Genomic DNA, 11798 nt, shown 5'->3' with positions numbered 1-11798 from the left:
CCCATGAAAAACTTTGAGTTTGCTGAATCAGAATTTTCCGACAAAAAGTTTTTGTCAGAAAATTCCCAGAGTTTCAGCACAAAACAATCTTTTTTGAAGTAGAATGCTGTGTGTCTGTCAGACAGCAGTCATGCTCCATCCTCTCATAGATTACATACAAGAAAGTCTCTTACGCATACGTGTATATATATGAGATGTTCTTTGGAGCATCTACTGACTGTTCAACTGCATGAGAAAAATTCACAGTCTGCCACTGAAGGTTCAATTCTGTAAGATGCTGAGTGCTCTCACTTCAGTACTTGACTTTAAGTATGTTAGTAGTGTGTTCAGTTTAATTAAGTTAAGCATGTGCTTAAGGGCTATCTTAGGCTAGAGCAAGAATGCTCAGTTCCTTGCAAAATAAAATCTTGTGTGAGTATTAAGGAATCTAATTAGTATTCATCTCTTCAATTTGCCAAGAGTCTCTGTTTGGTGGGTAGTATACAAACTTCCATTAATGCCACTATGTTGTGTATGTGCCGGTTTGTACAAAGCTGAAGACAGGTATATTTTTAAATATTCAAAATAATTTTTCTCCACAAAACATTTAGCAAGTTCTTTTCTTTTACTCAAACTATGTTCTAGCTGAAGTTAAAGCTTGCATGTCAGCATTTTATTTATGACTTGGCCTATAACTAGGGAGCTACTCAATTCTCAATTTCATGGATTTTGTGGAAATCATGAAATTGGGCATTGTCTGTGAAACCGGGCAATGTCCATGAAATCCGCGAAAAAAAAAACCTAGTAAAAATAAAATGCTGGCTCCCCAGTGGCAGTCAGTGGTCTGCACGGCTGCTGCAGCCTGGCTCCCTAACCCTAACCCTGACCCATTGCCACTGATTGTCTGAGAGGGCTGCCTGTCATGTGGCCCCCACCCCTTTCCAGTCAGCAGCGAGGGGTGGGGCCATATGATGAACTGATTTCTCAATCAACCAGCAGTGAGGGGTGGGGCCACCAGGGCCCCTTGGCCAATCAGGGACATGGGGCAAGGGACCCTGCTGCAATTAGTCTGTGAAAATGGTGTCCAGCCCCGCAATCTGCCTGTGAAATAGGCTGCCTGCCTCCTTGATTTCCATAGGTTCCTACCTATACATTTACTTATAAACCTAATAGCTATCTTGCACAGAAACTAACATGCACTATAAAAATAGCTATGGATTTATGAAATCTGGTGATTTATTTTGATTGCAAGCAGTATTCATTACTTTCTTACATTTACTTCAAGTTCTTTTAAATGTTTAGTAAAGCTGTGTTATCAGCATGTCATCACCACATGAAAATCCTAAGAATAATATAATAATGGAATAGTGGAAATAGCATAATACAAAAACATTAATAATAATGATAATAAAAAATAAAAATAATATCACATTCTCTGTTAAAATTCACCCAGTATATCAGTTCACATAAATTGGTCTATTTATATTATCCTATATAATATAAATGATATATTCACTGGACTAATTTTCTTACAGTAAAAAAACATACATTAAATAGAGATTTCATATATTTCTACCATTTGATGTTCTCAGTTTTATATTTGCATATAGGGAGTTAAAATATTGTTTGGCTTTGGGATGCCTGAAACATAACGTAAAAGAACAAGATTTCACATACAATATTAATTTGGCATGCTTCTGAATTAGCATGGAGAGTAGCATAGGGACTAATTAAGGGACAGAGAGGTTGCATCTTGCTCCAGCAAGCCAACAGGGCCATATATAGCTTCTTGAAGTCAAAAGGAGACTTCTTTTATTGACTTCACCTGAAATTGGACTGGATCCTAGCAGAGAAGTAAAACAGGATACAAGAGTCTCAATATGCTGTCATCTTCTAACAATAGGCCACTACTTAGTGTCCTAGTTTTGGTAGCCATAAAAGGACTTTGTCAACATAAGTACATGAATGTGTAGTCTTTCAGTGAGAGACCTAGTCATATCTGATGAAGAATGTCTTGCATTTAAAAGCTTGTCCAGCTCTATCCCAACTATATAGTTGGTCCAATAAAAGATATTACCCTAAGCAATCCTTGCCTCTCACATAATTTCTGAACCATCATGGTTACATCATCACTCTTGTGCTACTAGTCTTTCAGTAAAATAAATGTATAAAATTCTGAATCAAGAAAGCTGCAATGTATGCTTTCAAAGATTTCTGCTCCTTAAGTGCGGGTGTTGTTTTTGCATTAGAAAATAGCTAGGCCCAGATCCTGTAAGATGTCAAGTGATGCTTACATAGTTTATTTGGTATATAAGTCACTAGATACGATCCTATTCCATCCCAAGCAACAACCAAAATTATAATAAAGTTCCTAGATTACTTATGCCCCCACCTTAGCCTGAAAAGTTTCCTGACAGACTGGACTTAGCCTACTGTGCATACTGAGGAGAGATACAGCAGGGCCACCTAGTAATCTAATTCCATTTATATTTTATTGCTATCCTATCCCATAGGACAATTATGTAAGTTCTGCATAAATGCCCAAAGCCTTACTCAAAGGAAAGACACTTATAAACAATTGTTTGATATCAAAATTAAGCATGTGGGCAGAATGACACTGACAGCTGCCTTTTACCAAATACCTGAGGTTAAGGTCTAGGGAGTGGGGGACCTGGATTGTAAGTCCACCTCACCCTGAAGGAAATTTGAACCTACAGGTCTTACATTACAGAGCAGTTTCCTTCACCACCAGACTGAGAGGCAGGTAATGCTAAGGTCAGTTTTTACCTTTCTTGTTGCAACTTGGCCACTTGGTAGAAGGAATGAAAATTTCATTGGGCTAGAAGAAGAATGAGCAAGAAGGAGTCTCGTGGGTAGTGGTTAGGACACTTTTCTAGAATAGGGGAGTTGTGCATTCTGGCTTCTGCTTTCCAATACAAATTATCCATTTTGTCCAATAACTAATGAAAAATGCATAAACGGTAATGCAGCTTCAACAGGTTATCTGAAAGATGATGTAATGCATACCCTGATGGTTAGGGTGTGGTCCTGAGACACGAGATGTGCATCCAGAGTCCTTCAGAGTGATGTTAGTTATGGTCTCTTGTCTTGCCTTCCTGGGCAAATATCCACACTACTAGACTATTTATTGAGTAATGTGTGTTTCCCATCACCTCAGATGTCTTGACACATAAATCAATGCTGCTGTCTGTCACTTAAGCCTACCTGGTAGATGTTTCCTCCAGTGAGTTAGATCCCTAGAGGGTACCTCCTCTTAGCTGGTTGGCAGAAGTGCTTTAGATTGCTCATTATTCTGCTCAGTGTGGAACATAAGGTATATTTGTGTCTCCATGGTGGAAATATGGTTACCTTCTGAGGACTCCTTAGGGTGTCCATTGAGAGAACTGGGTACCTAGGCACCTTAGGAGTATAACAGGATCAGCTCCCCTGAGGAAGATACATATACACACACACACACACACACACATATATACATACATACACATACATATATATGTGTATATATATACACACACACACACACACACACGTGTGTATATATATGTGTATATATATATATGTGTGTATATATATGTGTGTGTGTGTGTATATATATATATATGTGTATATATATATCTGAGGAAAGTGATAGCTAAGGCTTAGTTTCCTTAGAGGTGAAATAGAGTCTGGGCTTTAATGTTTTGCATGCTGTTTACACATGCAAATGGAAGAATGAGGTGGAACTGAGCAAAGATACATCAGCAGTCAAAACAATAAGGAATAATGAGAGACGTATTTTTGTAGCTAGAGCTCAATTGTATGTTTTCAACAAAAAGAAAATATAGTTTTGGTTGATGGCATGTTGAAAAATGTAGAACAGGAAAACACCCATACCTGCTGTTGTAGCATCAACCTGATAATTTTAATGAGAAGTCAAAGAATTCATATAGTAAAGATGACAACTTCAAGCACATCAACCCTCTACAACACACACATAATTATGAATAATTTTGAACCTGAAATAACATTTTTCACATATTCATAAAAAGAAAAAGACTAATTTACTTGTGATAACAAGCTTGAATACAATATACCTTATTCAATAAGACCGTATTAAATCTCAGTTCATTTTACAGTTGCTGCTGCTACTACTAGTTTTCAGTGTCTGACCAAATCAGAAGGCTGAATAATTAGGAGATTTGTTTATAACATTGTTTTTCCTGCACATGTCCTCCATTATGCTTGCTTTCCAATGACCGAACTTCCATTAATTTCAGAGACTTCAGCACAGAAGGAATGAACTATATAGGTTCCTAAAGCTTTCAGTGAAACTGTTTACTGTTTGATTCAACCAGCTTGCTGGATTCAGATAGACAAATGATGAACATCAAAAAAATTAAGTCAATGACATGCATCTGAAAACCCCCCCAAATGAAATGAAATGTAAATAAATGTACCTCTGCTTTTTCTTTATTTAAATAATGAGAGCTGTGTGGAGATGCTTGCTTTTTAAAATGACTTATAAAAGTACTTATAAAACAAATGAACATGCTATGAATGCTAATTAAATCTTTGAGCAAGCAATTGTACTTAAATACTCACCCCACAATAATATTTAAAGAATTTTGAAACACAAACATCAGGCAGAAAAGCAGTACTTGAGCAGACTGCTCCCTTTGTACCTATTAATTACACACTAATAAAATCAGTGGCTACAAAGCAGGCCTCTGAGAGTCTGCAGTAGGTGTTTACCATCCAACACATCTTTTTCTTTGTAGTACAACAAATTATCTATGCAAAGTGAATTCATTCACTCCCTGTTACCAACCTCTGAATAAATTACACTTGTCTCTTGAAATACCAGCTTTAGTGCATCATCTTCAGATACAGAAATTTTGACCATCATTAATCTTTGGGAGAAAAGAAATAATCATTTCCAGTGAAAATGAACAATGAACATGACAAATTATAATTGTTAGGAGGAAACAAATATGCTTTGAAATAAGGCTTTTTCCTATGTCATTACAAATATAAAGGGTTAGGTCTATGTCTGCTACAAATCAATTTAGTTCCAGTAGAGATGAATTCATTTATACCACCTGTGGATCCAGGATGAAGCTGGGTGGGTGGTTAGAATAAAAAACAGGGGCATTTTGGGTGTGATACAAAGTTTGCCAAGGTTAAACTTTAAAAGGGATCCTTCCTTTGACTTTAATGGCTTTGGAAAGTCGCTATAATTACATTTAAACTTGCAGTGTGTTGGTCTGCATGTGGGATGCTGTCTAGTATTTTATTAACCAACACATTTCAGGCAGTTACCCATTTTTCTCATACTTTTGCTTTCTAGCTACATTACAGTATATCGTTTTACAAAAATGCTTTAAAAGCTTCTCACAAAGTTAATGAAAATATATTCAGAACCATTTTTACAAACAGTCTTTGAAGCATAAATTTGAACTTTCCAATCACATCACAGAAAAGATATGTCAAGCTAATGGAACTCAAAATGTGTGTGGGTTAGTTTTAGTTAAGCATTTAACCCATGCTGTGAAATGGTCATCTGATAACAGAGGAATTCAGGTCTTGTCCAGTGGAAAATAAGCAGGAGATAAGTCTGTGAAATGAAAGAATGGATTTGTATCAGTCAACAGGTACTAAATAAGTTATTTCAAATATATTTAAAATATAGCCAGACTTCAGAGGAATGGTCAAACTGATTTAATTCAAATATAAATGAATCATAAATAGATCTTTTTGTTTTGTTTGAAGTTAATGTTGATCAACTTTCTACTTTAGAGAGAGAAAAGTTGAAGTGGAATGCTCTTCTATAAGGTAATTAAAATGTTTCTAACTCTAATTAAAATGACAGCTCTAATTTATTAGAGGATTATGTTTTCATTGTTGGAGCACAGGATGAGGAACCAGAAATTCCTGACTTTTAATATATCCTTAGATAATGATTCCTCAGTAGCTTTGGCAAGTCATGTAACTTCTCTGCATCAGTTTTTCCATCTAAAAACTGTATATACTGAATAAATGTACCATAAACATTTATTAAAGAGTGATCGGGAGGGTTAAATAGCTCATATTTTCAAAATGCTTTGAGATTAAATATTCTACACAAATACTTATGTTTTTATCATCTCTCTCTCAAATTAGAAAACTTTCATAGTCCATTGATAAATGTGTACTTTACAAAGAAAACATATAAATATATAAAACAAAATTAGACTCAGGTGAGACATATTTGTTAGTTACAGTGGTCTATGAACATCAAAGCATTTCTGTATTTGCCAGTTATTAAGGCCCACAGATCTTGTTCTTAAGATAATTAAAATACTATATAAAATCATACAAAACAGAGAGAAAAAATGATGGCAATGCGAATGACAAGCAAGTATAACTAATCTCAGAATATCGTAGAGGAATAAAATATCAGTTTCTCAGTTTCTTGAAATAATATCTTTGAATAATTTATATTGTGTATTGCTTATGATTTTTAAAAATAGAAATCTGTATTTGAGATTTTTAGAGCAGTTTAGGAGCTTGGGACATGTTTCTCATTAATACAATCCCACAGAATGCTTGGAAAATCTCTACCCATGCATATATATAACAAATTGACCACAGCACTTCTGCACTGAAGATGTGTCTGGAGGTGAAAATTTGTTAGCAAGATCAATCTCTAGTTAATATTTTGCTGCCCTTTTAAATAAATGTTATGACACATTATTTAATTGCAGAGTAAAATGCATGTTTTGCTTGTTGTTGCTACAGTAGCATGGAGGCCCAAAAGATCACGTTCCTCATTTTGAGTTGGCCAGGAATGGAACTTTTAGTTGTGCAGAAAGTTGGAACTGATAGAACATTCTAAGAACTTGTTGGACTGGGTATGAATTGCCATATCTTTTTCCAAGTGGTGTCCGGGTTATTGAAGTTCCTCATCTTTAATTTGTTTGATATTTGCTCAAAAGATCTCATCTACCTCCTTCTCCTGGTTGGTTAAAATGGGAGCAGCTTTTGGCTGAGCAACCAATTCAGTAGCAATGGTAACAGGGTTAAAAATCTAGCTTTTGGCTGAGCAGCAAGGGGTAATGTGAGCAATACTAAGGCATGGACTCTGCCCCTCACGTAGGGTGCCTATATATGTGCTTGGGAGTGTGTGGGGGGGGAGCAGTTAAATTAGAACGGATCCCGGAGGGCCACTCTAATTAAAATCCTGCAGCATCATGTGTATTAAGTCCCCGAGTATTTAAAAAGGCAGTGGGACACGTTAAGTAAAGCATTCAACAAACTTTAAAGTGCCCCAGTGGCCATTTTTAAACCTGCTATGGCAATGCTAAAGCGTTCTAATTAGAGTATATTGGAGCACATGTGTAGGCACCCATAGAGTCCAGCACAGCTCTTGGTAGCCACTGCTGTGTCCCCATACTTCTATTCTGGCATGAAAAATCAGCTTCCTTATCTATAACACAAATCTCAATTTTGGATGGGTAGTTTTGGGGGAGGAAGTTTCATATGGCATGCAAGTAAATATAGTATATTTTCGACCTAAAGTGTTCATAGTTGAAACAGTGTTTCTTTACTTTGAAAGTCAACATGAACTGTTTATTAAAGTTAAAGCTGACCTTGTTGTTTATCTTGTAGACTACTGTACAATGAAGACTGATTCTCTACCACATTAGACCTTGCATAACTGTTTACATCTATGCAAAGTAGACACATAGCGGTTATATAATTTATTTATGTACCATAGTCATCTAATTGTTTTTGTAAACATTATTTTATGCACAGTTTCACAGTTGGAAATGATTCAGATGAACAGAAAATAGGGGAAAATGAAGGCTACAGCTAATACTTTCGTGGACTACTCCTTGATTTTTTTAATGAGGGTTTTGACTGAACAAGGACCATAACATTTGGCCTGCAGTCAACATATTTTTGAAGATTTCAAACTGAGCTAAATAACTCTACAAACATCTTCATGTTTTCATCTTCAAAGCTATCTTTTTCAAAAGCAGTCCTTACAGTGTGATCAATTTTATAAACAAACAGGAAATAGGAGTGACAGTGCTCCTGGTCCTTCTCAAATTTAGTTTCAGACAATGTAAGAAAAAGACAATAAGAATGTATAATACCCAAAATAGTTTGTATTTTCTATACAATAAAAAATGTGCTATGGAATTTCAGATTTGATTAAATTTTTTCATGCATATTACAAACCTTAAATCATGAAAAATTTTCTTCTGGTAATGAATAGGGCCAAAAAGATCTATAATGCAACTTTTTATTGGTCTGTTTATTACTTAATGCAAGGGTATCAAAGATACAGCATGTGGGCCAGATCCAGATCACTGCCTTATCATCTGGCCCATTCTTCTACTCATGGGTCTTGAACTGGACCTGCACCCTGCATACAGTGCATGCCAGACCAGCCCCAAACACTGAATATGGTGCACAGGGCTGGATCTGGCATGCACGGTGTATGGTGTGTAGGGCTGGATCCAGCACACCCTGCATGTGGAGCACAGGGGTGGCTCTAGCACATTCATGGCATGCAGAATGCTGGGCTGGTCCACAGTGCTCACAGCGCCCGCACCAGACCAGCTCTGCATGCTGGATCCAGTGCATGCAGCTGGTCCATAGGCCCAGTCCAGCACACAAACCAGCCCCATGCCATTAATCCAACCTGCAAACCATCCCTAAACCACTCATTTGGCCCACTGGGTCTGATGAATTTGACACCTGTGATCAACTGGGATTTATTCCATCTTGTTAGGTCTTACTTTTATCTTGCTCATGGAAGCTGCCATTTTGGGCTGCTTATTTTTGAATACTTGAAAAGATAATCTTTTTATAGTGTGAATAAACTAAGTGAAAGGATAAGCAAAAACCATTATAAAAACACTGTGTTTTAGTGGAGTTATTATCCATTTTACAATTAGCACTAAGAATGCAGAAATGCTGGAACCTTTGCTTTTAAATTCTGACAAACTTGCCAAAGCTATGGCACTGAAGACAAAAATGTACTGTGTCAGTGACATCTCTCTAGACATAGTGTTCAGATGTGCTCCCAAACCTTTTATTTAAACTATTTAACTTGAGGGTTCAGAGTGGCCACAGTCCCAGGCTTGCTCCAGATACAGTAATGCCTAAACTCTGGTGAGATTCAGAAAGAGGGGCAATAATCTTCCTATTCACTCATTGAGCATGATCCATTAGATGTGGATTGAATTTGACTAAGCCCACACAAAAGATGGATGCAGGAGGAGGCAGTTATGAAGCTGCTTACACAGTAACTCATTCACTTTGAAGGAGGAAACACCGGGCTCATAATCTCCCCTACTTAAGGGGATTTGAGTTCATATTTCCCAACAGTGTTCTTTAACCATGGTATGATTGTATTTTCTAGGGTAGGTTCCTTCTGTTGGAGTAATTCTGCGTTTTGTTAAATGTTTAAATACCTATCAGAGCATGGACAAGGCCCCATGTCTCCGAGATGACTGCTCTAATCAGTCACCGCTGCTGCCACCACAACCGTTTCCTTACATGTTTTGAAAGGAATGAACTGTTTTCTGAAAAAAAGAACTAAGATGCCCAAAACTAAAAGTGGGTTCATGGTTTTGAATCCCTGCAGTCAAGAGCTAGTGGTTAAATCTGTGGAAGAAGCATGGCTTTATCTACATACTTTTTCTCAGCATTTTCTACTGGTTGGATTAGATGACCAAAAAGCAGTGTATGCTCAACATACTGGCTTCCATGGATCCCATTCCAAAGTACCTAACTCTTTCCAGGCAAGGTTCTTTGGGCAAATCTGATCTCTTTTATTAGACCATCTCAAGTAGTTGAAAAAAACCTTATTTGCTGGCTTTTGGGCCCAAATATTTTTTGTGGAACTCTGCCAGCCTGCAAGGGGAAACCCACAGTTTCCTGCATTTTTCTTCTTTAAAGGAGAATTGATTTATAAAGTTTGTTCACGACCCTTTCATATATTCTTGCAGCCCACTTCTGGGTCATGACTGATGGGTTATGAAATGCTGATCTACTCCACCCCACTGCTCAAAGCAGGACCACCCCCCAACTAGATCATTCCAGCTAGGGCTTTGTCAAGGTAGACCTTAAAAACAGTAGCTGCAGCAAATGGTAGCTGCAGTGAGTAGTCTAGGGAGCTTGTGAAATGTTCTTCACAGGAGGTTGGAAGAAGAGGCTAGACAGGCATCTGTTGGATGGCTTAAAAACAGTAAATCCTACTTCTGTTGGGGGAATAGATGACCCTCGAGGTACCTTCCAACACTACAAGCCCTGCTCATGCTAAGAGAAAGTTATGTGCATCCCAATATCATACATAATAGGCCATCAAATAAAAGAGGACTCATGTACACATGATTTTAACATTTTGATCCAAGTATTTTAATTTGTATTGACCTAGAAATATCTGTTGGCTCTGTCACTATCAAGATAAAACGTTGCAAGCAGCCTTAATAAAAGGCTGTTACTGCCTTGATAAAACCTCACTCAAATGTGAGACTCAGCAGATTCTTTCTCAGTGAGAGAATCAAATGTGAGGTTGATGAGAAGACACAAATGCATGAAATGCTAGGACCGGAAATACTGGAATGTTGCAACCATTAAGCTGTGCAGACAAAATGCTAGCCAACAGAGTTTTGTATCTTTCCCATACTTACCTTTTACCCAGTGGTAGATTGAAAAACTGTTACAAGATCTTACTAATTAATGGTGTAGTCCTAATCCTTAGTTCAGATCTTATCCTAAGGACCTAACTTGTATACTGGGTAATTCAGCAGGGGATTTATGTGAATATGAAGAAACTTTTGTGTCCACCACAGTGCAGGTATAGTCGACCCATAGCATCTACTGTTGCAGTAGTCATTTCAGGCTTAATGAATCCTCTTTGTAGAGGGAGATGGGGGGGACTTGTAGTGGGAGATCTTCTGGTTCCTGCTTTCTCATATTCTGCCCACACCTGCCCTTTGATGCTGCCAATTTGGGAAATGCTATTGAGAAGTGTCATGCGGGGCCTTAGATGGCCAGGTCTGGGGGTTACCTCAGGATCAGGAGAAGCAGCCATGTTCTGAGGGAGCCTACCAGAGTGTAGGGAAGCCAGAAGCCAGGAGATCCATCTTGGGAACTGAGTCAGAGATCCAGAGGGCCAGGCACTGCACAAGGTCAGGCCTATTTGTTACTTTGAGGGGACTGTGGGATGTTGCCCACCAAGAAGAACTATAAGCCTCCCTTAGGATGGGAGGCCACTGAGAAAATAATAACTAATTCCTCGGGGCAAAAGAAAGGCAAAACAGGGGCACAAGAAATGCTCAAAGGTTGAGAATGGGTGCACCAAGAGGGACACCAGGAACACCAAGCACAGTACACTGGACAGTATCCACTCGAATGAGTCTGAGGAGCCAGTAGATGCTGTCCAGTGAAACTCTGCCCAGAAATGTGAATGGACAAGAGCCAGGAAAATGGCCCCACAGTCCCCAGAGATTCCTCTAGCCAGAGCCTCCTTCCTGGTCAGATAGATTACTAGCTTGGCTAGAGCCAGGAGGAGGTTGATTAGGATATCCTGGGACTTGGTGGGGACATGGAGGGGGAGTGCATAAACAAAAGTGTGGGGAGTAGTGCAGCCAAAACCCCAGCAGAAGGTTCTGGAGGAGTGGTGAAGGGACTGCAGTCTGGTGCAATTCAGGTAGGTGTGCGCCAGGGTCTCATGCTTGCAGAAGGGGCAGGTATTAGGGACATCCTGAAACCACACCAGATACACATCCATAGTGATGGCTCTGTGGAGGAGCTGCCAGCTG

At 38.4% G+C, this 11798-nt stretch overlaps 1 long non-coding RNA gene across 1 annotated transcript in view; it reads left to right on the top strand.

The window, feature by feature from the left end:
• Positions 1–5561: 5561 nt before the first annotated feature.
• Positions 5562–11798, top strand: part of LOC109304104 — a 68857-nt gene continuing 62620 nt past the window's right edge. Inside the window, exon 1 of the long non-coding RNA XR_002099294.1 lies at positions 5562–5630. This is a non-coding gene — a long non-coding RNA (uncharacterized LOC109304104). The remainder of the gene's footprint in view (positions 5631–11798) is intronic.

This window comes from Gavialis gangeticus, unplaced genomic scaffold (assembly GCF_001723915.1).
Source record: "Gavialis gangeticus isolate Ggan-Ray unplaced genomic scaffold, GavGan_comp1, whole genome shotgun sequence".
Taxonomy (NCBI): Eukaryota; Metazoa; Chordata; order Crocodylia; family Gavialidae; genus Gavialis; species Gavialis gangeticus.
This window is presented reverse-complemented; position numbering and strand designations above follow the sequence as displayed.